The sequence below is a fragment of the Trachypithecus francoisi genome, unplaced genomic scaffold (assembly GCF_009764315.1).
Source record: "Trachypithecus francoisi isolate TF-2019V2 unplaced genomic scaffold, Tfra_2.0 Lachesis_group16, whole genome shotgun sequence".
Classification (NCBI taxonomy): Eukaryota; Metazoa; Chordata; class Mammalia; order Primates; family Cercopithecidae; genus Trachypithecus; species Trachypithecus francoisi.
In genome coordinates, this window is record NW_022681461.1 from 24,369,705 (window position 1) to 24,395,287 (window position 25,583).

Here is a 25,583-nt window from a genome sequence, read left to right on the forward strand (position 1 = left end):
AAACGTAGGAACAAGTTAGTAAGCAATTGTATTATAATATTTTAGTTATTCTCAGTAAAGGGTGATTTTGCCCCTCAGGAGTCAATTATCAACATCTAGAGATATTTTTTATTTTCACAACTGAGAAAGATGGCGGTGCTGCTAACATTGATTGAGTAGAGGTTGGGAATACTATAAACATACTACAATGCTCAGGACAGCCTGCTACCACAGGGAATTATCCAGCCCAAATGTCAATATTGCTGAGGTCAAGAAATCCTATCTTACTCCACACACAAAAATATAAGGGACTGACTCAAAGATATAAAAAGTAGAAACAGAAACATTTTAGGATACATAGTTTATCAAAACTCAGTGACTACTTAAATGTGGTCAGTGACAGACATTAAAGGGTCTTACCATGTCTATTAAATAGGGTTTTGTAAAATCGTACTTATGTGCAAAAGAACAAGGAAGGGACTACAGACAGCAGAGACGGTTTCAATAGAAAGTGAGAGGGTGGGAACAGGACGTTGAGCTTGAGGTGTCTGTGAGACATCTGCTTCCCATTAAATTATACAAGTCTGAAATAGAAGTCTATTTTGAAGATACAGATTAGGAAGATATCAACAGATGGCGGTTGGAACTGTAAGAATAGATAAGATGCCAATGAGAAGGGTGTGGGAGTGGAAAGATAAATAATATTGGGGGAGGGTGAATGGACAGGCGTGGTTAGAGACTCAGAGACACATTTGAAAATGTGGAAGGAGAACTTGTTCAGTTAGTACAAGTGTGTTAGCCGAGCTGTGAATAACCTCAGCTTTGAGAATTCATTGCTCTCCTAAGTCTTTGTACTCTTAGAAATTATTAATTACACAGGAATCCACTTTATGCAAAAAGGGAAGCAGAGAGGTGTTGAACTGCTGTTAGATGAACATTTTAAAATAAATAAATATTCATGAGAAATGAATGTGTACATCCTTTAATAAATGGAAATACTTGCTACAAAACTTCTAGTTAGTGGCAAAGTGTTTTGATTAATTGTAACTTGTAAAACTATGATAAAATTTCAAGATTGAATGTTAGGTTTTAGTAACAAAAGAAAAGCTAGCCCTTGTTTTTAAGAACGCTAATTTGCTCTCTCGAAAGGAAATCTCCATAAATTATTGCATAAAAGATATAAAGTCTCGTAGAGTATTTCAATACTATTCTGTAACTCTGACTCAAAATTATTTCCCAGTTACTTTAACAAAACAGGAATTAATTAAGGCTATGACAACATATTTTGAAGGAGTATATTTTGAAATAATATATTTCATGGTAAAAGATTGATCTCAACCATTAAGAAATAAATACAAGTTGCATTTTTCTTCTATAGTAGATATTATTCTCTACTTCTTGGTAAAATTTATCTTATCTAAATTTATTCTCTAATTATTCTTACAGTGACACTTAACCACAAATAGGTTAAGCATTGTTATATATAACTTAGAAAAAAAAAATAATTAGCCTCAAAATTTGTTATTTTGGATATCACATTCTATCACATAATCTGCTTGCCTGCTCTTGCTTCCAAATGCCCAAATTTGAGTTTAAACAAGTCAGTCAGATATTTAGTGGTAAAAGCAGAAAATAACCAATGTCAAAGTATATTTATAAATACATCAAGTAAGAAATGAGTATGGCCTGTGAGTATTGTTTCAAAGTTTTAAATAATCATGAGTATTTTGACCCAGCTAGGTTTTTATGAAAACCATGCTTTGACCTTTATGAAATGGATGGGGTTGGAGAAGCTGTTAGGATAACAATTTAATAGACAGAAGGTGCCCTCGAAGGTTAGAAGAGTCTTGCTCTATTATTACTTCACATTTTCCTCAAGTTGTGTTTTCCAAATACTCTAATACTATTGTATTAGGAATATGTTAAGGCATAGACAGTAACTGGTTTCACGGGGTTAGATTTTCATTACTGGTTCTTGCCACTTACTGGAGAAACTAGAAATAGCCACTTTTCATGTTTCTGTTTCACTTCCCTCCAGTGGCTAGGTAGCTCACATTACCTACCTTATTGGTAAGCCTGGAGGAGTAATGGGAATAATTGTAAATCAATTTTAGAAATTTGACAGGCATGCTATACACTATCATTATTAAAGAAAAGTCATTCTTGTGAATTACTACAGAGATAAGAAAAATCTTTACGGTAAGTGTACTCAAGTTTACATAATAAATCACGTGATGTAAAGAGAAAGTTGTAATTTCAAGAGAAGCAGTGTTAACATATAGTCTACTAGTTTAAACATACTTAACAGGATATATTATTATTGCTATTGGACAATATTCCTAAACATTCTACGAAATCAGAATCTACTAATTCTATATTCTTTTTCCCAAAATAGAACTAGTTTTTTTTTCACTTTCAAGGAAAAAATAACCCACAAAAGCAGCTTTTCGAAAATCAAGGTTTTAATAAAATTGAGATGTATCATTTAACAGAGAATATGTTAGCTAAGCAATGTATTCATTAAACAGCACTAAAAATAGTAATGAAATAGTATCTTATATCAAACAGAAAACTAGTTAGCTTTAAAGCTAAACGAAGACAAGCTCCTCTGGAAAGGTAAAAAGACAATGTTTCCTAATAGAAAGAAAAATAATACAAGATCTCAAAATAAAGTTAAAAATACCATTCCTTAGAATACACCATAATTCAAAAGAATCTAGATTTTTACTCCTTGGTTGAATAGGTCAGTTACTGAAATCTGCATTCCTTACTTCCAATGTCACGTTGCTTTTAGGAACTGAAACTGTGTAACCTTGATGCTGAATAATTAGGTGGAACTTCGTTTATTATGTCCATGTCTCACATACTGCGTCTAGGTGTACACATTTATTTCCAAATATGTATTCCACGTTTTTCTCCCCCAGAAAAGGCAGGGATGAAGACATCACCAATTTAAAAAAAATCTGTGTGTATGATTTTTTCAAAATTTATTCAGTAAGGCTACACTAAGCATATTGAAATAAAGCAAGAAAGTCAATGTTTAAAAAAAAAAAACGAAAAGAAAAAAACAAACAAAACAGGCAAACAACAACAACAAAACAAAACAGAACAAAACAAGAAGCAGTTTGAATACTGTGGTGCTGCTGCAATCCACCCCAAACTCACCAGTTGTATTTCTGTCAAGTCTACCTCTTTTCCTTTAGATGGCTGTTAAATGTTAATATCTTATTTGGAAACTACAGCAGAAATTTAAAGAAATCAATACTTCAACAAACTGAAGAATCAATTTGTGTCCTGTGACATGAAAATGACAGATAATTGGGATGTTGAGCCAAAAAAATGCAATTTTCTATCACAAGTGTAGATTAGTTGTCTGTTCTTCTTTTCCTCCTTTCTTATTTCCTTTATTCCTGTTTTCCCCCTCCCTGCCTTATTTTCTTGGAATTAAGAACTATCAAAACAATCATAAAGCCTGGAAAGCATAGTAGCAGTGAACATGAATTCTGAAGTCAGGCTCAATGAATTCAATTTCTGGCTCTACCAGTTAGAGATGTGCAATCTTAAGTAAGTTACTTAGCTTTTCTAGCTAAATTTCCTTATTTGTTAAAGGAAAATATCAGTACACATCCCAGAGTAATGTTTAAAGGTTAAACTAGTTAGTATTCATAAAACCATTACATTGTTAACTTCCATATGAGCTTTTGCTTTTATAATTCTCAGTTTTAAAAAACAAAATTTGGCCAAAGAGTGTAGAACAGCAATATACAAAAGCCACGAAGTAGGAAATAAAGAAGAAACTAAGAAGGAAGAACAGCACTTAAGGAAACATGATGAGTGAGCTTAATAACATCACAAAAGGTAGCTTCCAAGGAAATCCCTGAAATTATTTTAAAATGAAGATAATAAATCTACTTCTATCTGCTTTCTCTTTCAGAATATCTGCACCAAGGGTTTTAATAATAGAGAAATGCTCACTTTTTCTCCTCCACAATCACATCTAGGATCATTTAATGTTCTCTGGTGTGGCATTCTCTATTAGTTTACCTTCTTGAGCCACTTACCTGGAAATATAAAACAGGAGTGACATTATATTTTCACATGGCAGTTAAGAAGTCAACAAATTATGGTATTGTGAAGAAATACATATAAAATAAAAATCAATCAATTTGTCTTTCAATACCCAAACTAGCCTTCCTTGGATGACATTCTTTAGAAGATTATCTCTTATCAATCACTTTCTGTAGTGTTATAAATTTTGTGGATCATATTTATAAAGATTTAGCAATGAAGTCACTTTCATAAGGGAATTTTTCTAATGTGTGAGTAATTTGCACAAAAGTGAACTATAAAGTCAACAGCAAAGAAAGGTAATGCTCTTTGTACAAAGGGAAACTACACTTAAGATAGCTACTAGCATTCATGGAAGAAGTGACATTCTGTAGACAGAACAGTGAAACAAACATGTGCTCCCTGGGGCCCGTCCATACATTTTGAAAAGCCACTTTATAACATGTGAAAAGCAGATGAAAAACTGTCTTAAAACTGAATCCAGGGGTGGAGCCCACCACAGCTCAAGGAGGCTGGCTTGCTTCTGTAGACTCCTCCTCTGGGGATAGGGCATAGCTAAACAAAAAGCAGCAGAAACCTCGGCAGAGGTAACTGCCCCTATCTGACAGCTTTGAAGAGAGCAGTGGATTTCCCAGCACGGAGGCTGAGATCTGAGAATGGACAGACTGCCTGCTCAAGTGGGTCCCTGATCCCTGAGTAGCCTAACTGGGAGACATCCCCCACTAGGTGCAGACCGACACCTCACACCTCACATGGTGGGGTACACCCCTGAGACGAAGCTTCCACAGCAAGAATCAGACAGCAACACTCGCTGTTCAGCAATATTCTATCTTCTGCAGCCTCCGCTGCTGATACCCAGGCAAACAAGGTCTGGAGTGGACCTCAAGCAAACTCCAACAGACCTACAGCTGAGGGTCCTGACTGTTAGAAGGAAAACTGACAAACAGAAAGGATACCCACACCAAAACCCCATCAGTACATCACCATCATCAAAGACCAAAGCAGATAAAACCACAAAGATGGGGAAAAAGCAGTGCAGAAAAGCTGGAAATTCAAAAAATCAGAGCGCATCTCCCCCTCCAAAGGAACGCAGCTCATCGCCAGCAACGGAACAAAGCTGGACGGAGAATGACTTTGACGAGTTGAGAGAAGAAGTCTTCAGTCAATCAAACTTCTCAGAGCTAAAGGAGGAACTACGTAACCAGTGCAAAGAAACTAAAAACTTTGAAAAAAGAATGGAAGAATGGATAACTAGAATAATCAATCCAGAGAACACCTTAAAAGAACTGATAGAGATGAAAACCATAACACGAGAACTATGTGACAAACGCACAAGCTTCAGTAATCGACTTGATCAACTGGAAGAAAGTATCAGCGATTAAAGATCAAATGAATGAAATGAAGCGAGAAGAGAAGTGTAGAGAAAAAAGAGTAAAAAGAAATGAACAAAGCCTCCAAAAAATATGGGATTATGTGAAAAGACCAAATCTACATTTGATTGGTGTGCCTGAAAGTGACGGGGGAAATGGAAACAAGTTGGAAAACACCCTGCAGAATATCATCCAGGAGAACTTCCCCAACCTAGTAAGGCAGGCCAACATTCAAATTCAGGAAATACAGAGAATGCCACAAAGATACTCCTCGAGAAGAGCAACTCCAAGACTTATAATTGTCAGATTCACCAAAGTTGAAATGAAGGAAAAAATGTTAAGGGCAGCCAGAGAGAAAGGTCGGGTTACACACAAAGGGAAGCCCATCAGACTAACAGCAGATCTCTCGGCAGAAACTCTCCAAGCCAGAAGAGAGTGGGGGCCAATATTCAACATTCTTAAAGAAAAGAATTATCAATCCAGAATTTCACATCCAGCCAAACTAAGTTTCATAAGTGAAGAAGAAATAAAATCCTTCACAGACAAGCAAATGCTTAGAGATTTTGTCACCACCAGGCCTGCCCTACAAGAGATCCTGAAGGAAGCACTAAACATGGAAAGGAACAACAGGTACCAGTCATTGCAAAAACATGTCAAAATGTAAAGTCCATCGATGCTAGGAAGAAACTGAATCAACTAGCGAGTAAAATAACCAGCTAATATCATAATGACAGGATCAAGTTCACACATAACAATATTAACCTTAAATGTAAATGGACTAAATGGTCCAATTAAAAGACACAGACTGGCAAATTGGATAAAGAGTCAAGACCCATCAGTTTGCTGTATTCAGGAGACACATCTCACATGCACAGACACACATAGACTCAAAATAAAGGGATGGAGGAAGATCTACAAAGCAAATGGAAAACAAAAAAAAAACAGGAGTTGCAATCCTAGTCTCTGACAAAACAGACTTTAAACCATCAAAGATCAAAAGAGACAAAGAAGGCCAGTATATAATGGTAAAGGGATCAATTCATCAGGAAGAGCTAACTATCCTAGATATATATGCACCCAATACAGGAGCACCCAGATTCATAAAGCAAGTCCTCAGAGACTTACAAAGAGACTTAGACTCCCATACAATAATCATGGGAGACTTTAACACCCCACTGTCAATATTAGACAGATCAATGAGACAGAAAGCTAACAAAGATATCCAGGAATTGAACTCAACTCTGCACCAAGCGGACCTAACAGACATCTACAGAACTCTTCACCCCAAATCAACAGAATATACATTCTTAGCACCACATCGCACTTATTCCAAAATTGACCACGTAATTGGAAGTAAAGCACTCCTCAGCAAATGTACAAGAACAGAAATTATAACAAACTGTCTCTCAGACCACAGTGCAATCAAACTAGAACTCAGGACTAAGAAACTCAATCAAAACCGCTCAACTACATGGAAACTGAACAACCTGCTCTTGAATGGCTACTGGGTACATAACGAAATGAAGGCAGAAATAAAGATGTTCTTTGAAACCAATGAGAACAAAGATACAACATACCAGAATCTCTGGGACACATTTAAAGCAGTGTGTAGAGGGAAATTTATAGCACTAAATGCCCACAAGAAAAAGCTGGAAAGATCTAAAATTGACACTCTAACATCACAATTAAAAGAATTAGAGAAGCAAGAGCAAACACATTCAAAAGCTAGCAGAAGGCAAGAAATAACTAAGATCAGAGCAGAACTGAAGGAGACACAGACACAAAAACCCTCCAAAAAATCAATGGATCTAGGAGTTGGTTTTTTGAAAAGATCAACAAAATTGACAGACCGCTAGCTAGACTAATAAAGAAGAAAAGAGAGAGGAATCAAATAGACGCAACAAAAAATGATAAAGGGAATATCACCACCGACCCCACAGAAACACAAACTACCATCAGAGAATACTATAAACACCTCTATGCAAATAAACTAGAAAATCTAGAAGAAATGGATAATTTCCTGGACACTTATACTCTCCCAAGACTAAACCAGGAAGAAGCTGAATGCCTGAATAGACCAATAGCAGGCTCTGAAATTGAGGCAATAATTAATAGCCTACCAACCAAAAACAGTCCACGACCAGAAGGATTCACAGCTGAATTCTACCAGAGGTACAAGGAGGAGTTGGTACCATTCCTTATGAAACTATTCCAATCAACAGAAAAAGAGGGAATCCTCCCTAACTCATTTTATGAGGCCAACATCATCCTGATACCAAAGCCTGGCAGAGACACAACAAAAAAAGAGAATTTTAGACCAATATCCCTGATGAACATCGATGCAAAAATCCTCAATAAAATACTGGCAAACTGAAAGCAGCAGCACATCAAAAAGCTTATCCACCATGATCAAGTGGGCTTCATCCCTGGGATGCAAGGCTGGTTCAACACACGCAAATCAATAAATGTAATCCAGCATACAAACAGAACCAAAGACAAAAACCACATGATTATCTCAATAGATGCAGAAAAGGCCTTTGACAAAATTCAACAGCCCTTCCTGCTAAAAACTCTCAATAAATTCGGTATTGATGGAACGTATCTCAAAATAATAAGAGCTACTTATGACAAACCCACAGCCAATATCATACTGAATGGACAAAAACTGGAAGCATTCCCTTTGAAAACTGGCACAAGACAGGTATGCCCTCTCTCACCACTTCTATTCAACACAGTGTTGGAAGTTCTGGCTAGGGCAATCAGGCAAGAGAAAGAAATAAAGGGTATTCAGTTAGGAAAAGAAGAAGTCAAATTGTCCCTGTTTGCAGATGACATGATTGTATATTTAGAAAACCCGACTGTCTCAGTCCAAAATCTCCTTAAGCTGATAAGCAACTTCAGCAAAGTCTCAGGATAAAAAATCAATGTGCAAAAATCACAAGCATTCTTATACACCAGTAACACACAAACAGAGAGCCAAATCATGAATGAACTCCCCTTCACAATAGCTTCAAAGAGAATACCTAGGAATCCAACTTACAAGGGGTGTAAAGGACCTCTTCAAGAGGAACTACAATCCACTGCTCAATGAAATAAAAGAGGACACAAACAAATGGAAGAACATACCATGCTCATGGATAGGAAGAATCAATATTGTGAAAATGGCCATACTGCCCAAGGTAATTCATAGATTCAATGCCATCCCCATTAAGCTATGAATGACTTTCTTCACAGAATTGGAAAAAACTGCTTTAAAGTTCATATGGAACCAAAAAAGATCCCACATTGCCAAGACAATCCTAAGTCAAAAGAACAAAGCTGGAGGCATCATGCTACCTGACTTAAAACTATACTGCAAGGCTACAGTAACCAAAACAGCATGGTACTGGTACCAAAACAGAGATATAGACCAATGGAACAGAACAGAGCCCTCAGAAATAATACCACACATCTACAGCCATCTGATCTTTGACAAAGCTGACAAAAACAAGAAATGGGGGAAGGATTCCCTATTTAATAAATGGTGCTGGGAAAACTGGCTAGCCATAAGTAGAAAGCTGAAACTAGATCCTTTCCTTACTCTTATATGAAAATTAATTCAAGATGGATTAGAGACTTAAATGTTAGACCTAAACCATAAAAGCCCTAGAAGAAAACCTAGGTAATACCATTCAGGACATAGGCATGGGCAAGGACTTCATGTCTAAAACACTAAAAGCAATGGCAACAAAAGCCAAAATTGACAAATGGGATCTCATTAAACTAAAGAGCTTCTGCACTGCAAAAGAAACTACCATCAGAGTGAACAGGCAACCTACAGAATGGGAGAAAATTTTTGCAATCTACTCATCTGACAAAGGGCTAATATCCAGAACCTACAAAGAACTCAAACAAATTTACAAGAAAAAAACAAACAACCCCATCAGAAAGTGGGCAAAGGATATGAACAGACATTTCTCAAAAGAAGACATTCATACAGCCAACAGACACATGAAAAAATGCTCATCATCACTCACCATCAGAGAAATGCAAATCAAAACCACAGTGAGATACCATCTCACACCAGTTAGAATGGCAATCATTAAAAAATCAGGAAACAACAGGTTCTGGAGATGATGTAGAGAAATAGGAACACTTTTACACTGTTGGTGGGACTGTAAACTAGTTCAACCATTGTGGAAAACAGTGTGGCGATTCCTTAAGGATCTAGAACTAGAAATACCATTGACCCAGCCACCCCATTACTGGGGATATACCAAAGGATTATAAGTCATGTTGCTATAAAGACACATGCACACGTATATTTCTTGCGGCACTATTTACAATAGCAAAGACTTGGAATCAACCCAAATGTCCATCAGTGACAGACTGGATTAAGAAAATGTGGCACATATACACCATGGAATACTATGCAGCCATAAAAAAGGATGAGTTCGTGTCCTTTGTAGGGACATGGATGCAGCTGGAATCCATCATTCTCAGCAAACTATCGCAAGAACAGAAAACCAAACACTGCATGTTCTCACTCATAGGTGGGAATTGTTCAATGAGATTACTTGTACATAGGAAGGTGAACATCACACACTGGGGCTTATTGTGGGGAGCGGGTAGGGGGAAGGGATAGCATTAGGAGATATATCTAATGTAAATGACGAGTTAATGGGTGCAGCACACCAACATGGCACATATGTAACAAACCTGCACATTATGCACATGTACCGTAGAACTTAAAAGTATAATTTAAAAAACAAAAACAAAAATAAAAATAGAAATACCATTCAACCCAGCAATCTCATTACTGGGTATAAATGCAAAGGAATATAAATCATTCTACCATAAAGACACATGCACACAGATGTTCATTGCAGCACTATTCCAAATAGCAAAGACATAGAATCAATCTAAATGCCCATCAATGACAGGTTGGATAAATTGCAGTAGATATACACCATAGAATCCTATGCAGCCAAAAAAAAGAATGAGATTATGTCTTTTGCAGGAACATGGATGGAGCTGGAGGCCATTATCCTTAGCAAATGAATGTAGGAACAGAAAACCAAATAGATCATGTTCTCACCTATAACTGCGAGCTAAATGATCAGAACTCATGACAAAAAGAAGGGAACAGCAGACATGAGGGTCTAAGACACTTGAGGGTGAAGAGTAGGAAGAAGGAGAGGAGCAGAAAAGGTAACTGTTGGGTACTGGGCTTAATACTTGAGTGATGAAATAATCTGTACAATAAACCCCCATGACATGAGTTTACTTATGTAACAAACCTTCACATGTACCCCGAACCTAAAATTAAAAAAAACAACAGAAAATAAAATTAAAATTAAAAAAGAAAAAAAAAAAAACTGAATCCAGTAGGTCCTACTTAAGAAATACAAAAAGGGCATAACCTAAATCACAAATAATGATTCAATAAGTATTTACAATAACAAAATTTTGAATAAATTACTAATGAAGGGAGAATGGCAGGTAAATTATGGATGGTCATCATATTTTCCTAAATTGTGCATGTTCCAAATAAATTGTAAGTAATGAGATTTATATATTACTATTTAATTTGTGTATAATTCTTTTAAAAAGAAGAAAATTAATACGAGTAAAGTAGATTCTCATGGGGATAAACATTGTGAAGCATTTTTAGAAATAATAAAGACAAATAAAAATTGGCCCCAAACTAGTTGATTCTGACACAGTATCTACAACAATGAGGTGCTTGAAAGCATTCTAATATTTTTTAACAGCAGTGATGATTTCTGTGAATCAGGGAATCATTTTATAACAATCCAACCATTTGCATGGCATATGTGACATTTTAAGTATATTTTTCATGTTTATTTTCACCTTCAGCCTTCTTTGCTTTTTTTGATTCTAAATTCACAATTATAAATAACTATTCAGCTTCTTGCTTTCAGTGGAATGTATAAAATATATTTTCTAAAAATTCAGTTTTTAAATGCTATTTAACATACCAAGTTTTCTATACATCAGAATACTTTTAACTAGATTTTTTAAAAATATAGAATACAATTTTCTAAGAAATTTTGGTTTTTAATCTGCTTTGATTCTTTAAAAATCCTTTTATGGCTTCAATGTCTATATTTTGGTATAGACTTTTTGTGTAATCAGGCACCAATTAGACGTTTTATTGTCTGTTTTTAACTAATTATTTTGTGTGATGACTAGGAATATTTGACCAAAAGTTTGACCAAGCTGTATTTTGAAAAGATATTATAAACAAATTTCTCAAGAAATATTTTTAAAATTTATTTTAATTTCTTTCTGTATTACCTATATTTTTTATCATAAAGACCCATTAGTATATAAGCCTAACAAAACTCTGTTTTAGAATAAAATGAAGTGAATGGATAGAAAACTCATGTCAATAGTTAACAACAGACAATAAGATTCTTTGAAAAAGTCTCCCTGTTGAAACTACAATTTTATAATGTGTTACTCTCAAATTGAGAATAGAAAATGTAAATTAATGATAGAAATTACAGAAAAAGAAGTGGGATTTTTTTCTTTAATATGATTTTTTTTTTTTTTTAGGGGGGAAGGAATTTCCACTTTCAGCCTAAGGAAGCCACAGGGACTGGATATACACTTCCACCCAAAACTACTACAAAAAAGAAAGAGAGAGAGAGAAATAAAAAGTATAAAACAACAGTGTTTAAGACAATGCCTATCAGGCAACCAAGTATGGCAATCTCAGAGATGAGAAATAAAGGAGGTGAGCCTGCAGTTGCCCCAGCATACCACCTTAACTTTTTGCCACAGGGTTTATAGTCTGTGGCAAACGGAGGAAATTCCCAAAAGGAGCCTAGCCTTCTCCGTGAGTTGAAAAGATAAAGTTGGGAGTTCAGAAAGGCAGAGACGGCTAAAGTTTGCAGAGCAGATACCTGACAGGAGACAGTTGTGCAGAGGGAGAGTGTCGCAGAGATCTGCAGAGGGTTCCTCTAGAGTCTTCAGCTGAATACACAAATGTGAGGGAACTAGCCAAGCCTGAGGATAAAACCACCCGGGTTAAAGAGATCAAGCCCTGAAACTCACACTTGAAATAGTTCCCTTCATCATCACCCACACCAGCAACGTGATAATTCAAAAGGCATTGGAGAGCGTTCCCAAAAGAGATTTACCTCATTAATGGGGCAAAATTAGCTCCTGATTGAACAGGTCTGTTTCCACCTAACAGCTGAAAAATAAACTGTTTCTAAGTTATTCAGGAACAGAGCTAAATGATATTTAACTAATACCAAGGCACCAAGAATACATAATGAGGAAAGGAAAGTCTCTTCAATAAATGGTTTTGAGGAAACTGGATATCCACAGGCAAAAGAAAAGGACTGAAACTTTGTCTTATACCATATAAAAGAAACATAAGGTTTGAAACTGTAAAACTCTTAGAAGACAACACAGGGGAAAAGCCCTTTGCCTTTGGCCTTAGCAATGATGTTTTGGATATGACAAAAAAGCAGTACAGGCAACAGAAGCCAAAACAAACAACTAGGACTACATCAAACTAAAACAGTTTTCACATAGCAGAGGAAACCATCACCAAAACAAAAAGGCATCAATTAAATCAGAGAAAATATTTATTTGCAAGCCATATGTCCTAATAGGGTTTAATATCCAAAATATATGAAGAAGTCATACAACTCAATAGCAAAAAAACCCAAAAACCAAAAAACAAAAACCCAAAACCCAAAATTCAATTAAAATGTGGGCAAATAACTTGAGTAGACATACTTCCAAAGACATACAAATGGACAAAAGGTATATGAAAAATTTCTCAATATCACTAATCATCAGAGGAATGCAAATCAAAATCACAGTGAGATATTACCCCACACCTATTAGGCTATTATGAAAAAGGCAAGTTTTGATTAGATTGTGGAAGAAAGGGAACTTTTCTATTCTGTTGGTAGGAAGGTAAATTGGTACAACCATTTTGGAAAACAGTGTGGAGGTTTTCCTCAAAAAAAATAAAAATAAAAATAGTACTACAATATGGTCCAGAAACCTCACTTCTGGGTATGTATTCACAGAAAATGAAATCAAGATCTCAAAGAGATGTATGCACCCTGATGTTTATTGCAGCATTATTCATAATAGCCAAAATGTAGAAATAACCTAATTTTCCATCCAGAGATAAAGACTGATGGTACAGTGGATAAAGAAATTGTGGTACATATTCATAATGGAGTATTATTCAATAATGAAAAAGAACTATATCCTAACCATTTGTAACACATGTCTGAACCCAGCAGACATTATACTAAGTGAAATAAGCCAGACATAGAAAGATAAATCCTGTGTGATATCACTTATATGTGACTCTGAAAATGTTGAACTCATAGAAGCAGACAGTAGAAGGGTGATTGCCAGGGAATGAGAGGAAAAGAACATGGGGAGATGTTGGTCAAAAAGTACAAACATTCAGGTGTAAGATGAAAAAGTTCTGGAGAATTTAAAGTAAGGCATAAGTGGTGATGAATGTATTAATTAATTTGATTGTGGTAATCCTTACACATATATATATGTATACCTTATCATCACATTATACACTTTGAATATATTTAATCTTTGTTAATTACATATTTTAAAATAAAAAAATACAAAAGCATCCAACAACTAATAGGGTAAAATTCACAATGTCTGCCATCCAATCAAGGTATGAGAGGAAACAAAATAATATGACCTACAACGAGGAGAAAAAAAATACTCAATTGAAACTAACCAAGAAATGATACATGATAAAATTAATATATCAGAACATTAAAATGATAATTATAACTGCATTTCATATATTCAAGGAAAGATTGGAAAGTTAAGGAGATACAAGGAAAATACTTAAAAGACTCAAAACATCAATACAGGAAAACTACAACGTTTGAAATGATAAGTACAATCGATGAGATGAACAGAAGATTAAGCATTACAGAAGAAAAAGTAGTGGACTTACATAGCCTTAGAAACTACCAAGATGAAAAGCAGAAAGAAAAAATGATGAACGTAATGATAACATCATCAGTGAGCTGTGGGACCATTTCAAACATTCAGTTGAAGTCTCCAAGGTGGGATAGTGAGAGGATGTAAAGAATATTAGGAAATAGTTTGTTTTTTTAAAAAAATTAGATACTGCATTTGTAAGCTCTAGAATTTTCATTTTGCTTTTTATATTTTTTATTTATCTCCGCATTATTTTTTATATTTTCAAATTCTTGAGCATATTTATAATAACTAGGTTAAAGTTGTCTGCTAATATTATTACTGTTGTTGTTGAATTTTTCTCCTGGTAAATAGGGCATATTCTTCTTGCTTCTTTGGATCTTAATTAATCATTTATTGGATGCTAGATATTGTAAAATTACATATTTGTATGTTGAAAATGTGTTGCTTCTTTTAAATAATATTGCAATTTATTTTGAAGTCAGTTAAGTAATTTGTGGATCAGTCTCATGTTTTTGAGGCCTTTTATTTATTTATTTTTGCTTTGTGGTAGTTGTTCTAGAGATGTCTTTCCTCTAGTGTTACTTTATTCCAATACTAAAGAATTATCCTTCAGGAATCTATGTTGAATGCCCTGAGGTATGCCTACAAACTGTCTCCAATCTGGCTTGTTGTAACTTGTATATCCCCCATTCCTATGTAATCTCTGATAGGTGTTCAGCTTATACATGCTTGGTAATTCTTTACCAGTCTGATGAAATTTTGTGCTAGCCAGTGCAAATTAATATTCAGCAATAGACTCAAGGTGACTCCTATACAGATCCATGAAGCTCCTTTACTGTGTTTCTCTCTCCTCTTGTCATATTTTGTCCTACAAACACCAGCTACCTTAGCCTCTCCAAGCTCTTAACTGCTGTTATCCCATTTTAGCAAGACTGATGTGCTCTGCTTGGGAGCCCCCTTTCTGGGTCATGGTCCAGACTACGTCTCCAGGGAGAAATCTGGGAATATCATATTGCCCATCATGTTCCTTTTTTAAAAATCATGGATAACAGCCCTAAACTGTTTCCAATGTTTGAGAATGGTTCTTTCTTCTATTTTACAGTTTTCTAGTGGTTTGTGGTAGGGCATGTTCAGGACTCTCATGTCCAAAAATAGAATTCTGAATTGCTTTTTAAGAACTTGCTTTTGAACAGAAAAAAATTAAAACTGCAATTTTCTGATAAATAGTGGCAGCTATAAAAATATCTGTTAATAGCTTATGAATCATCTTTTGAAAAATAAAATATACAATGACATATTCAAGTTTACCTATGTCACTATATTCCACATAATGAAATGCTCTGCTGACAGGGAGAAATGATGGTACTATTTTGCTTTTACTCTAAACAACCCTTTGTGATATCCTGATATTTCTAGGTCTCTTTCCCTCTCGTTTGGTGCTTTTAAGAATATATGCAATGTAATATTCTCTTATTTCATATGTAGGTAAGAAAGGCACATGGAGAAAGAGCCAATAAGGTAAAAAAATAAATAAATAAAAGTCTTTGACAACCTGTTAACAACTAAATTTGAGGAAAACAAATGGGTCATAGCACCAGGACCATGGACAGCAATTCAAGTCGTTGATTCACTGGCACAAATATTAAGGCTCTGCCCCTAGACATCTGCCCTATTACTCACCTACCAATGATACATAAAAGAGGATTATGATAACTATAGTTTAATGTTTGCAGTTTTTCAAACACACACACACAAACACATATACACACACACAAAGGCAGGTGCCTGAATCCTGGAATCTGGACTTAAGGTAGAGAAGAACTCACAGAAATTTTTACTTGGCATAAAAAAATATGCATTTAGGCAGCCTAAGTTTCCTTTGCCTACAACTGGAGTTTAAGTGGTGTGAGTTTTATAAGTCTGGTAACTAAAAAAGGGAAATTTTAGTTTCCTTTCTCACTTGCATTTTCATTTAGGACACTGGTTTTGAACCCTGGTTACACAAGGAATCACTGTGAATTCAGAATCACCTGAGAATCATTTTAAATATCTTATGTCCTCTTAAAGATTCTGATTTAATTGAACTGTATATATATATGTACACACACACACACACACACACATATATATATATATATTTTAAGTCTCAAGGTTATTCTAAAAGTCATATAGATGAGAGGCACTCAAATTGTGTTTCACAGATGAACAACACCGGCATCAACTGGGAGCTTTTCTGAAATGCAGACTCTCAGTCCCTGCCCCAGACCTACAGAATGAGAACCTACATTTTAACACCATTCCCAGGTGACTCATATGCACAATTAAGTTTTAGACATTCTTTAGTTGACAAAGACATATTTCTCACCTTCAAGGAATTCTGAAAGTAAACAGTAGAGCATTTACACCTGTGACAACCCCAAATTGGCCCTGGCATCAGAATCACATGCTCTTTGTTATAAATACAGACTCCCAGGGTTCATTCCAACTGTGGGCAATCAACTCCTCCAAGCATGAAGTGTGGGCATTTGTATGTTTATTACATCTTCCAGGTGGACATGTAATAGACAATTACAGAAGTTTACGAAATACAGTGAAATAAGGACATTTTTCAACATCTGCCTCTACCAAAAGTCCTAACCACCAAAAGAATAAGTGATGTCATGAAGTCAGTAAATAATGGTAGCTATATAATTCCCTTATGCAGAAATAAAGGGGATTATGATTTTAAAATTATGTAAATTTCATAGTCTTTTATTAAAATAATCTTTATGCTTTGGATATTTTCACTATAGATGCAATAATGAAAAATATATGTGCCTGACCATTTAAAGATTCTGTCAATTTAGAATTTTAGGCCATTTGTGTGCAGCGCAGGTGTGGGGTGGGGAGAGTCTAACAGAGGCTGTTGAGGGAAATGGCAGTTTGACAAGAAACTGTGGAAGAAAACTGACAGATGTAGCAAGTGTCAGGATGGTGTAGTGCTGAGTAGGCTGTTTTGTAAAGAACAAAGAAAACATCTCAAAACTAGTTAAGTTAGTTATAAGACTTAACTAGGCCAAAAACTTATGAGTATTTATGAATACTTTTAACACTGTAGAGAGTGTCAAAAATTTATCACATGAGTAAATTTTAGGTGTCTGAGTCATGGAGTCTGAGAACATTCCTGGCTAAGTAAATAGAGGTAGATGAAAATACACCAAAATGGGTGACTTTTCTCTATACAAATATAACTTTACATAAAAGTTTTTAATGTTTCTTATTAAGCTATAAATTTTTACATGGCCAGAAATTATAAAAATCCTATTTAGTTATATCTTCATATTCAGTGTATACAGACACAAAACATGAGATTTGGAATTAAGGACTCGTAAGATTGAATTCCAGCAAAGTCACTTAATATGTCACATTTTCAGCTTGCTTACGAATTCTGAGGTCCAGTCTTCATCTCTAAAACTGAAATAACACTACTTCTCTAGTTAGGACAACCATATGTCTGATATCTTCTCTCACTTGTGGGCGACGATCTGCGGTTTATGGTTAAAACTTTAGCTAGAATCTCAAAACAAATGTAAAGGCCTCACAGCTTACTGGAGTTACACATCAGAGATAAATGTTATTGTCTTGATCCCTAAAACAATAAAAAATGTAGATCCTACAGTCTGGTATGACAACACTCAAGTGAGGTCACAAAACATTAATTCCATGACATGTGGCATACTGTGAAAGACATGTAATTTTTGGTACATTACAGAAATATACAAAAAGAGCCAGGTTGTTCGATTTTAAGCTGCTAAGGCTTTATAGGTATTTTTTCATTTGTAGCATATTTTATGCTTGATATTATTAATTGATTCACTCAATCATTAGTTCAACAAATGCTTTTTGAGCCCATACTATATAGTGTCGGACACTATACAGCATGTGAAAGATTCAATAGTCAGAAAGATATTTAGGTGAGGAGCACAAATGAACAAATAATCTAACACAATATGATGTCACAGAATAATAACAATTTGACCTGTCATATGCTGCTACAGATTGTGGTACGTGTTGTGAAAAAAATAAATAGGTTACTAGCTTGAATAACCAGTAGTGTCACTTAAGGTAGGACTGTTCCAGAAGATATTTCTGAGCCAGTAGCATTTGAATTCCCCTAATGTGAAGGGTGTAATATGTCAGTCATGAAAATAGGTGCTGAGAAAAGTATTTGCTGGGACTAGCAAATGCAAAACTCTAAAGACAGATAAATCTTGGGTGTATTTGACAAATGGAAAGAAGTGTAGAGAAGTTAGAATATAAAGAATAATTAGACAGACAGAAAATGGTGAGTCGAGGTTGGAGAATTCAGAGAAACCCAATATGCAGGACCATGTAAGCTATGGAAAGTCGTTTGAATTTTTATTTAGAACAACAGGAAGCCATAGAAGGGTTTCAAGTGGGAAGAGAGCAATATTTATAAAGCAGAAGACTAGACACATCCCAAAGATCCATAAATAGGTGACTGGTTTAATTAATTATGTCATATACATAAAAGAGAGTGCTATGTAGCTATAAAAAGGAATGAGAAACAGCTCTGTAACGGCTATTAAGTGATACATAGTATATACCATCAAGTAAAATAGAAAGGTGGCAAAAAGTGTATACTGTATACTATCTTTAAAAAGGGCATAAATCACAAAAGCACACCCCTGCATACAAACATTCTTATATTGAAAATAGAGAATAAACCAAAACCTAATTTAAGGATTAGGTAACCTAGAAGGAGAAGAGAAGACTAGAGGGAAGGGGATGAGTTGGGAGGGAGACTTCCATGACTGTGCCTGATTTTATACTTTTGATTTTGGAATCACGTAAATGCTCCTATAATCATACAAAAAAACTATATGAAATGTAAGCAGAAATAAATCTTTATGAAATAAAAGCCCAAAAAAAGAAATAAATTGCATCTCAGGGGGCTAAACCACACAAAAACAGGTATTATATCAAGTAATTTTAAAATGTAGTAATTCTTACATATCCACTAGGATATGAGGTAAGGACAAAAACACTGTAGAGATCTCAAACTGTTTTTTCTAATCATGTTGTTACTCTGTAGCTAGTGTGTATGTACGTGTGTCTGTATTTGGCAAGCAAACCATCTGTATACACACACACTGGATGCGTAAAAAGTACTTATACTACTGTTATTAGGATCCAAGGTTTTCACCCTAGAATATATGGAAATGTAATATTTATGAAGTCATATTAATATTGGAATCAAATTTGAATATCAACTCATGGTATATTTTTATCTTCACTTTTTTTCCAAGCTCTGTCCAATGAAAAAGTCTGGAAACACTGACCAACACAGTAGATATAAGCATCTCTAGTCTTAAAATAAGGTCTTTAAAAATCACATTCTTCTTAAAGAAGCCAGAGTGTTTGGAAAACTAGCTGCTTCCAGGTGTTGGACAAGAAATACGTAAGAAGAGCATAGATCTTAACAGAGAAAGTTGGAAGGCTTTGAGTTACATCAACAAAGCCAATTTGAAGGAGCTCAGTGGCTAAAAGAAAAAAGAAAAAAGAAACAAAAAATATTTTGAACAGCTGTAATAATAACTGCAATGAATAAGTGTTTAAAATACTTTACATATCTTAAAATCTATGATTTCATAGTTATACCCAATAATAAAAAAATACAATCACCGTGAAAGGTGTTAAAAAACCAATTTGTTCTTCTAAAATCTGTAAATAAGGGGAAATATTTCTCATTTATCCTGAATTCCCTGTACAAACTCATCTCAGTATTAACAACTAGATGATGAAAGTGTTTCCCTTTGGACATTTTCAAGAAAGTAGGTGAAGACAGAATGTAGAGTTAGAATATAAGCATTTGCAACCTTCAACAACAACAACAACAAAAAACAGATTCAGGCTACAAATATGAACAGTACCTACAATTCCTAATTGATTTATGGATGGAAACATTATGATGAATGCATCAAACTGATAACAATACCTTAACCTACTAACTGGTTTTAATGTCTCAAAAAGAATGATGCAATCAGAAATTACATTCCTTCTGAAGTGTTACACTAGGAAATACAAACAGCACCTATGAACTATTATTGCCACAATATAAGTGTGAAGGTTATCTAGTTCCTAATGTAACCACTAGGCTTCAGAAAATCACTAGGTCAGAGGAAAACGGTAAAAGGCACCATGTTGGAAGGCAAGCAATTAGGACAAGTCAGAAAGAGGTCTGCAGATTGAAGGACAGAAGCAAACTGAACAACAGATTGCAGATTGAACGGCGACTCTCTTCAACAGACAAGTTGGAAGATAAAAGAAGAGAGAGTAAAGGGAAATATATAAATTAAAAAGAGATTTAAGAAATAAGCAGCCAAATACCTGTGTGAAACTTGCTTGAAACTATAAACTAATATTTTAAGCTTTTTACAGAAAATTGAACATAATAGATATTTGTAGTTACAAACTTGTTAAGGAGTTTTTATCTTTCATCGATATATACTGAAGTATTTACCAAGAAAGTAATATGATGTCCGGAATTCATCTGAGAGTATTTAAGAGTGTGTTTGGGGAGAAAGGCACATGAAGATATAGTAAGAGCAAATAATTATTCAGTCCAAATGATGGGTACATAGGGGTTCATTGTACTAGTCTATCTTTAAACTTCTGAATGTTTAAAAATGTTTACAATTACATTGTGAAAGACAAAAAGACATAAGGAGACTGGGAAGACCTTGCTTACCTTTGGAAAATTTTGAAGAGGGGCACAGGTGAAAGCAGGAAGACTGGTTAGGTTACTGCAGTGACGCAGGAGAGAGAGCATGGAGGTTTAGACTACTGGGTGAGTGGCAGTGAAGAGTTAAACTGAAGGGATTCGATCTCTTTAGAGAAGGTAGAATCAACTGTACCGCTAATTGATTGGATTGGGGTTGAAGAAAAAAGAATCATCTAGAATATCTCCCAGAATTTCTGATGTCTAGGTCGATAGTGGTGCCTTCTACTGACACTGAGAAGACTGGGGAGTGAGGGATAGTCACATGAAAATTTGGGCTTAGAGGTAATCAGGAGATCTGTTTGATCTTCCTTTTTATTTCCCCTGTTATTTTCAGTTTGAGACATTTATTACACATCCAGATGAAGACAGAACACAAGGGAGAGATCAGTCCTAGATAAACACATTAAGGAACCCCATCAACATATAGATAGTGTCTAAAGGTATAGAAGTAGATAAGGACACCTAACAGAGAAGACAGAGACAAAGACACCCCAGGCAGAGCCCTAGAGGGACAGCAACTTTAGATGTCACCTAGAGCAGAAGTAGCAAAAAAACCCAGCCACCTGGGGTATGGAATGAAAGGCAGAGACGCAGCCTAGTTTTCTTGTTTTAATTGTGTTATATTTTACAACTCATTTACCGAAGGTATTCTAATAACTAAGTAAATGAGTCCTGCCCTTTCACAACCCACCTGCAAAAGCAGTGCACCACAAAAGGCATCTACTTAATGATGCAAACATAAAACTCCAGATTACAAATGAAAACAAATCAAAATCAAAACAAAGAAGCCTCCTGGAATACAACCAGGCAATATTCATGCTTTGATAACTTGATAGAAAGGCTGAACATGACAGAACTAGTTCTCATTGGGGTATGTATTTATTTATACCCAGCTTACTTAAAGTCTAAGCCAACATATCTAAACACATTGAGCATTGAATTTCCCTTATATTTCCCTGAATTCAGTGAGAACTGATTAACCCATTTAGAAAGAGCTAAACCTATCTTTACATGTAGCTAATTATGTTCTAATGCATACATTCAGTAATGCCATGAGGCTGTCCATCTGCAAACTGCCAGAAATAAGCTGCCCAAATTCAGAGAACAATTTATTTTAAGGCTAAAAAATGACACTGATTTAAAGCTTGCATTTGCTGATTTGATAAACTGTAAGTTGAAACAATTACATTAATGTAGCACATCTTAATGCCTATGATTATTCTAAAAAGAAAACAAAAAGAAACAGAAAACGTAATTGCCTTTAACTTTATGTGTTAACAGAATAACGACGATTTAAAAGTCAGTTGTGTTTCTTTTTTCTTTTTTTTAAACTACCTAAAAGTGCTGCCCTAGAATAAAGTGGGTGGAAAAGGATGTGTTAACCGTTAATCTCACCTAAGTGAATGACAGTTTCCCGAACACTGTTTAAGGGTAAGAGGTTTCAAGGACTGGGAAGCAAAAGCCATTTTTTTAAGTGGTCCACTGCAGGCACCCTGTTACCAAAAAGTAGTAAAACTAGCAAATGAATAGGGTGATAGTTCAAAAGTTAAGATAGTCAATTGGTACAAATCATCCAAGTAGAAGGGAAGACTGCACTGAATTTAGGAGAGAATCATCAATGCAGAGTCTAGGAAACAGAGAGAGGCAAAAGACCATGAAGCAAGGCAGAGAACTAACTTTGAGAATTCTGGGCCTCTTCCAGGGGAATTCTTTGTCAGGAGGCCTACCTTGGTCCCTCAAGGGGCTGTGGAGAATCAGGCACTAATGATAAATCCATTGCGTCACAGCCAGGTTGGATCAATAGTTTCCTAATGTTCTTCCTTTTTATTCCCCCGTTATCTCCTTCAGTACTAGCCCTTTAGTATTTCCCTAATGTTTCCGAAGTGAAAGAATATATAGATGGCTTCATTTATCTCAATCTATACCACGATTTCGATCTTGACTTCATTAGAACATCCTTCTATTTGATACCACCACAATCAGCAGAAATGAGAGACACACTGTCCATAATTCATACAATAGCAAATCCTTGCTTAAAGTATTGGTTTTTGAAAACATGCTTGATTTTCTAAAAATAAATTTTAAATGAAAGTTTTTGACAATAGGTTAGATCCAATCTGAATCTGTTGGGTTCTATATTTTTAAATAATTCTGATAATTTTCTTTCTTTCTTTTCACAGAACTGCTGAGTGAGAATGAATATGGGCCAGTCCTAAAATACAGGAGAGGGCAACCCTCAAAATTTCAAAAGCAGCACGTTTGTACCGTTTCAGTTGCAGCAATTTTTCTAATAGGATGAATACAAAACAGAAAGGCTATTTTTAACAAATAAATGAAAATAAGACAAGTTTCTGGCTTCCATTTAAGACAACAAAAATTTATCAGCATAAAATGATCCACCTTAAAATTCCCAAAAGAGAACACAATAATCAACAATAATTGTTCTTTGAAAACAAACCTCATAAGTTATAACAGTTCACAGTAAAAAAATGACAGGTCCAAGGTAGAAAATTACTTCACTTTGAATTTTCTGGCTCTAGTCAAGTTATTCTTGATATTTAATTATATCTTAACTACTGTAGCCTAGAATATTTTTAGATTGTGCAATAAATAATAATCCACATCCTTGAGTGATATCTGGCAAGAAGACATATCAGATATTCATAAATCAGAGCCACTGTATAGTTTCAAAAAAAATAGGAAAGGAAATTTTTTGCTATTTTTAAGTATATTAATATTTGTTAGGAGCTTCTTTGATGGTTGCCAAAGGGGTGCTGTATTTCCAGAACTTTCAGCCTTGAATAGAAGACCGTTGGGTTACCTGGACTGATAGACTAAAGCTAAAACAATTCTTTTTAAAAAGCCATCACGAACCTCATATGGAAGCTAAAAGCCCCTCAGAGTGCAGCTCCACAAACAGCCTGGTATTGTCAAATTGCAGGTAACCTGGCAAGGTTTTTAGTCCTCTAATGCTCTTTCCATACAAGGAACTGTAAAAGCAGAAGTTCTTGGATGCATTAGAGGAGACCTTTCTCCTTTCGCTGAGTAACAATTTATTTTGCTTCATACAGTGGTCCAAGCATTGCCACTTTACTCCCATTGCAGCTTTTTCTATGCAACACTATTGCTTTTCAGATGCATCAATCTAAACAGTTCAAATCTCTACATTTCCGAGCAACAACTCTGGGAGGATTTTCTCCCTGATCTTTCCTTTCCCTGACACAATCTCCATTACAGTTTCCATTTCCAGGTTTGTTTGCGATATCATAGGAGAAGATGCTGCTGCGTTGGCCAACAGCTTTGCCTTTGGGGTTCCCTTCACAACTCTAAAAATCATTGCCCTTCTAACAATTATGGAGTGGAAAGCCTGTGAGAACACAGGCTTCGATGCACTGCAATGTTTTTTTCTGCTCTGTGTTGCACGAGTACCTAAAGATCAAAATGTAGTTTTATGTGCAAATCTACATTGGCTGAAAATCTGCATTGCCTACAAAATTCTAGTTTTCCTTTTCTACTTTCACTTTACACTTACCTCAAAATTATACACATATATCAATTTAAAAGTTCATTAAGAAGTATTTCTCCATAAAATTTCTTTAATTCAACAGCACACAGTTAAAAAACAAAACAAAACAAAACAAAACAAAAAAACCTCAGGGGAAAAAAGGGGAAACAACCGAAATACCCATTCACAGGGAGGGACTGGGTAAAGAAACTCTGTCACATTCTTACATAAAGGAGTAGGCAATATGAAAATATAATGTGCTATATTTTCTAGTAATAAAAGGTTTTCAAGATATATCAACTAGAATAAACCCAGGTACAGGATAAACTGCATATTACGCCACATATTATAGAAGTAATTCTGTAGGTATCTGTATACACATATGGTCTGGCATATGAATTAGAAGTATCTAAAAAGATAGTTAAGTTCAGTTATCTTTGAGAAATATGTACGGGGAACATCAGTTACAGACCAATGGACATTTTTAATTTTTATTCATTCTGCCTGCCCTCTTTGATTTTGTTTGCCTTATTGTCGCATTGCTTCTATCAGAAATATACATTATTAAGAGAGTTTACCTGGGTCTTCCAAACATACTGACACTCAGCTCAATTCCATGATTACTGAAAAATGGTGGTACATGCAGGATAGAATATGAGATGGTAGAAAGAGGCTCCAGAATATTATATTTTAGTGAATATGTCACTTTATGACCTCATGTAAGTCACTCCTCTGCTCATTCCTCACTTGCCTCATCTATAAAGTGTGAGAAAATAACTCCACCCACACTATATTTCAATTACCATTCAATGTTGTGATGGAAATAAAATAATCAGTGCAACTTCCTTGTGAATCTTGCAGGACTACAGTATACAGGTGTGAAGTACTCTGATGGAGACCATGTTCATTTTCA